We start from the raw sequence: 5,824 nt of genomic DNA, 5'->3' as shown, positions 1-5,824 counted from the left end.
GGTGCTGGGCTGCGGGAATGGGATGGGGGTGGAGTATAGGCAGGCTCCCAAGCAAATAAAACCTTCAGGTAGATTTCAGTCCCCGCACAACGTCTGAGAGATAACCAGCTCCTCAAATCTGGCCGTTCTTGTCCCCCATTTCCGACTTCCATCCTCACTCTCTCCCAAGAATCTCCTAGGGATCTGGGGCCCCAGCTTCCAATCTAGAAACATGTGTCGCTAGAGAGTCGCTGGAAGGAGTCAGCAGTCCTGGCGTGCCAATCCCGGGTACGTTCATTTACTGCTCTCTTCCTTGCTACAGATGAACAAAACCCCGTCTTTGTTCTTCCTGAGATGGAGTGGTGGAGCTTTACCACTTTCGGTCCTCCGCCCTTATGCCAGGCAGCTGTTCGGTGCCATCGAGTTGGTTCGGACCCATGGCGCCCCTATGCCCACAGAGCTGACCGCAACGCTGCCTGGTCTTGAGCCATCTAACAATGGTCGCTATGCTTGAGCCCATCTTTGCAGCCAAGGTGTCAGTCCACTGGGTCCAGGGCCTACCTCTTTTTGGCTGGCCCTCTACTTTACCAAGCATGACGTCCTTCTCCAGGGACTAGTGTCTCCTGTAGCATGTCCAAAGTGCTTAAGATGAAGTCTCTCCAGCCTTGCCTCTAAGGAGCGCTCTGGCCATACTTCTGAGACAGATCTTTGTCCTTTTGGCTGCCCAGGATGCTTTGAACCGTTTTCTCCAGCCCCACAATTCAAAGGCATTGATTCCTCGTTTAAAGTTCAACTTTCACGTGCATAGAAGGCAATTGAAAGGGGAAAAAAAGAAGAAGGCAATTGAAAATACCACAACGTGGGTCAGAAACACCTTAGTCCTCAAAGTAACATTCTTGCTTTTCAATGCTCTTAAGAGACTTCCTGCAGCAGAGTCACCCAATGCAATGTGTCTTTTGACCTCTTGACTGCTGCTTCCATGAGCATGGATTGTGGATCCAGGTAAGACAAAGTCTTTGACAACTTCAACCTTTTCTCCATTGATCATGATGTTACCTACTGGTCCTAGTGGTGAGGATTTGGGTCTTCCTTACATTGCGTTGTCATCCATACTGAAGGCTGCAACCCTGGCTCTTCATCAGCAAGGGCTTCAAGCCTTCATCACTTTTAGCAAAGAAGCTTGTGTCATCTACATGACCACCCATCACCCATCTCCCTGGGTCCTAACACCAGCAGATCCACACCACGAGAGATGGACCATGAAGCAGTCCCCCACGCAGCGGAAGATGAGGTGCTCAGTTCTTCAGGGGAAGCTAAAGCTGAGTTGGGGTGGGGGTGGGGGTGGGGCCCTCCCTTCATCTAAGGACTAGCACTGTGCAGGAAGCCACCAGCCCAGCACGCTCCAACTGTGGCCACCGACTGAAGTCACGTGCTTCTACGGGGAACTTGATCCTGCACTACTATAAAGTGACCATTTCACGAGACAAGGTCAGCACCCTCATGAAGGCAGACACACTGAATGTTGAACTCTTCTGGCCTGCCTTCTTCATGAAAGCCCTGGCCAATGTCAACATCAGGACCCTCATCTGCAATGGAGGTGGGGGGCCTGCCCTCTCCTCCACTGCCCCAGCTGAGGAGAAGAAAGTGGAAGCAAAGAAAGAAGAGTTGGAAACATGCAATGAATGGGCTTTGGTCTTTTTTTTTTTTTTTTACAAATGTCTGTGTGTACCATGGTCAAGAAGGAGGCTGAACTTTTGTTCAAAATGAAGAGAAAATAGAGGACTGGTGGTGGCCCTAGGAGGGGAGCTCCCCAGGAATCAGACTTGAAGTTGGAGGTTGGAAGTTTACAAAGTTGAAGGGATAGCAAGGGCACCCCATTCAAAGGAACCAGCCAAAAACAAGGGCACAGAAGTGGGAACCTGAGGTTGGAGACTAGAATGTAAGTCCACTGTCGCCAGAGGGCAGAGTGTTTGGGGGGACTGTGGGAGACTGGCAAGAAAGGCCAGTTGGCTTGTGGGGAAGTCAGGCTCCTTGTGGCAGACAGCGGGCGCACACCATGGGTGTTTGGGCAGAAGGGCGAAGCAGGCAGGACTTGGCCCCTGGGCATCTCTCAGAGCTCTGTGTAGAGCAGACCTGCAGGAAGTCAGAAGAGCCATCAGTGAGCTAGGCTCCAGTCCCTTCACCTCCACACACCCTGGTGTCTCGCCCTGTCATGTGTCCAATGATCACAGATTGAAGCATGATATTAAGTATGAAGGAGGAGGAACCGTCCTAGCTCCGTGCTGTCCGACAGAAATCTAACGCAAACCAAAAATGCAAGCCACATGTGTAATCTGCAATTTTCTGTTAAAAAAAAAGGATAGGACAAAATTCTTTTTAATACTACACTTTAACTCAGTAGATTCAAATGCTATCATTTTTATGTGTAATCCCCAAAGTACCGTTTTTTTCTTTTTTGTTGTTGTTTTGTTTTTTTATTAATCATTTTATTGGGGGCTCGTACAACTCTTATCACTATCCATACATCCATCCATTGTGTCAAGCACTTTTGTACATTTGTTGCCATCATCATTCTCAAAACAGTTTCTTTCTACTTGAGCCCTGGTATCAGCTCCTCAATTTTTCCCTCCCTCCCCGCTCCCCACTTCCCTCATGAACCCTTGATAATTTATAAATTATTATTATTTTGTCATATCTTACACTGTCCGACATCTTCCTTCACCCACTTTTCTGTCATGACAACAGAAAAGTATCATTTTAAGGTGCAATAAATATTTTAAAACATTCATGAGTGATTTAGCATCTCTTTTCTCATACTAAGGCGTCCTGCTGGCTTACTGGGTTAGCACTGCTGCTAACCCCAAGGTCAAGGGTTTGAACCCTCCAGTCACTCCATGGAGATGATGAAGTTGTCTGCTCCCATAAAGATTGAGTCTCGGAAACTCAAAGGGGCTGTTCAACTCTGTCCCACAGGGTGACTAGGAGGCAGGGTTGACTTGATCGCAGTGAGTTGGGTGTTTGGGTTTCTCGTACAAGTCCTTAAATTCTGCAGTGTGCTTTCTCTTTACAGCACATCTCAATTTGAACTAGCCAACATGCAAAGATAGCCACATAGGGCTACTAACTATGACATTAGACCACACATAGATCAAATCTACAGTGTTGATTGCGTGAGTATATATATCTCTAAAAATAATCCTCCCCTGACTCCTCATTCACCTCCATCTCTCTCAGACGTTTAGCTGCTAAGGATGGAACCCAATGATGCTCTATTAAGAAATCGGGAGCAACATCCAGCCTTTCATTCAGTCACTTCCCCCCAAACTCACTGCCATCAGAGCAACGCTATAGGACAAAGTAGAACTGCTCTGCGGGTTTCTGAGCCTTGAGAGAAGCAGACAGACAGCCTCATCTCTGTCACAGATTACTTGGCTACCTTTGCCATTCATTCTCCTGCCCCCTCCTTTTGTATGCCCTGGCTTAGCCCCACGCCCGCGGAAAAAGCAGACTAATGTAAAGGGCTCTGTGAGAGTGCCCTTTTTAATGACTGGCACACACCAGTCCTTTCCTTCCAGTGCCCTAGTTGATAACCAATGTCCGTCCCCAATCCCTTCCCTCTACCCCATCTTTTACATCCTTTCCTGAGCACCGGAACCCCCAAAGTGCCATTCCAGAAAGACCAGCTGCTGGGGAGGCTTGAATCATAGAATATCCTCCATCAATTGACAGATTTTAAAGTGGAGAAATTTAGCCAAGACTTTAAAGTCTGGTCACCAACTGCCCTGGGATGACCATTTTGCACACTGGTATAGGCTCAGAGCCTAGAACGGGGCCTGGCGCACATAAACACAATGTCGACCATAAAGTAAATGCAAGCCTTCTGTTTCTAATCAGCTTTGCTCCTTATTCTCGGGAGCACTCCTTACCCTAAATGTCTCATAGTTCTTTCCAAAGAATATTTGGAGCAAGCACTGTTTGGGAGATTGGGACAGGCCAGGGCTGGTTCTCTCGCCTCCCTATAATCCCTACCTTTTCCCATTTGAGCAGTTTTTCACAGACTCCACCCTCACGTACTTTGCCATAACTAAATACCACCTGTAACATTGGTTACGTTTTTGTTTTGTTTTTTCATGAAAGTTGACTCATTATTACTATTATTTTGCTTAAACATATTTTTTAAAAGAAACATTATGTCATTGTATATCAATGCAGCACCAGCTTAATGGCCCTCTGTGAATGGCAACCATCAAAATAAACACAATGAAAACAAATCCATGTAATTGGATGTAAACTAGATTATTGTGGCTTGCTAAAGCCTTCGAGCCTGTCCCATTAGAGCAGTGGTTCTCAACCTTCCTAATGTCGCGACCCTTTAAGACAGCTCCTCATGTTGTGGTGAACCCCCCAACCATAAAAGTATTTTCGTTGCTACTTCATAACTGTAATTGTGCTACTGTTATGAATCGGGCGACCTCTGTGAAAGGGTCGTTCGACCCCCGAAGGGGTCTCAACCCACAGACTGAGAAGTGCTACACTAGAGGAAAGAAAGAAAGAGAGGGAGAATGGAAGGAAGATGACTAAGTTTAAGAGAAAGGTCGAAGGCAAGCTAGACCCAAGCTGAAATGTTCTCTATGAAGTAATTAGAAGGATGCGGTGCTTTTTAACATTTTGTCTTAGTGTAATATACATGCAAGGAAGTGTACAATATAAATGATAAGTTCTCACCAGTAACGGTGCCCTTTAATCAGCATGCAGATCAAGAAAGAAAGCATTAATAGTGCAGGAAGCCCCCTACACACATCTTTCCAGCTACCACACCCCCTCGGGTGTCACTAGATTGTCCAGATGTCTGCTAGTACCGTTGTGTTTGGGGCATGCTTTTGTATTTCATAGGAATGAGAGTGTGCAGTGTGCACTCTTTGGGGCCTGCTTTCATTGGTTCAACTATGCTTGTGTGCTTCCTCCATGTTCCTGGGCATGTTCTCCATCGCGTCCTCGCATTGTTGGACCGTGTTCCTTTGTACATTGTCGGCAGGCACCCGCAAGTGCCTTTGGAATCCTAATGCTCCTCTGTGACAGAAAAGAGCAGCCCATCACCATGTGTTCTTAGCTGGGCTCGTGGCCAGGTCCTTCTCCTAGAGAGCTGCTAGGTGGGTGTGAACTCTCAACTTTTCAATTAGCGCCCAAAGCACTGGACCGCTTGACCCACCCGGGGGCCTTCCTTCCTGTGACTACACTGCAGTTTGCTTCTCCATTCTACTGTTGATATGCACTTGGGTAGGTTCCACCCCTTGACTTTTATGAATAGAGTTGCTATGACCTTTCCAGGACATTTTGTTTGTCAAGCATATGCACACATTTCTGTTGGGGTTACGCCTGCAATTGGAATGACGAGGTCATAGGGTATGCTTGTATTCAGTATCAGTAGAGTCAATAAGTTTTGCCAAGTAAATGCATGAATTTATACTGTCACCAACAGTGGGCAAAGGCTCTTCATTCTCGTTAAAATAGAAGACGACAAAAGATGAGCTAAAGGGACTTGTGCAAGTAGGGTGGAACTCTTTAGACAGTTACTGAGAATCAGACGAAGAACATGAGCGTGGGTGGGGTTGAGGCAAAGGTTTTAATGCAGCATTATGGAAGCTAGGTGGACGGATGCTGCTGTTTTCTCCCCAACATAACAGGGGACTAATCAAGTCAGCTCAAAAGTCAACCCCTGACTGTGCCTTGACTGTGTCCTGATGAGAAGGTTAAGGTTTATTGTGCCAACCTGGCCAATAAACACATGTGGGATCAATTGAAGGGCAGAGATAAATGGCTCGGTGAGCCTCATCTTTCTTGTTCT

At 46.8% G+C, this 5,824-nt stretch overlaps 1 protein-coding gene across 1 annotated transcript in view; it reads right to left on the bottom strand.

Annotated features, from left to right (window-relative positions):
• IGFBP2 (insulin like growth factor binding protein 2) overlaps positions 1-5,824 on the bottom strand; it is a 44,748-nt gene that overhangs the window by 26,134 nt on the left and 12,790 nt on the right. The window lies entirely within an intron of this gene.

The sequence above is a fragment of the Echinops telfairi genome, unplaced genomic scaffold (assembly GCF_000313985.2).
Source record: "Echinops telfairi isolate 266 unplaced genomic scaffold, ASM31398v2 ScPeMD7_3;HRSCAF=10, whole genome shotgun sequence".
NCBI lineage: Eukaryota > Metazoa > Chordata > Mammalia > Afrosoricida > Tenrecidae > Echinops > Echinops telfairi.
The sequence above is the reverse complement of the archived record's forward strand: the minus strand, read 5'-3'. Positions and strand labels throughout refer to the sequence as shown.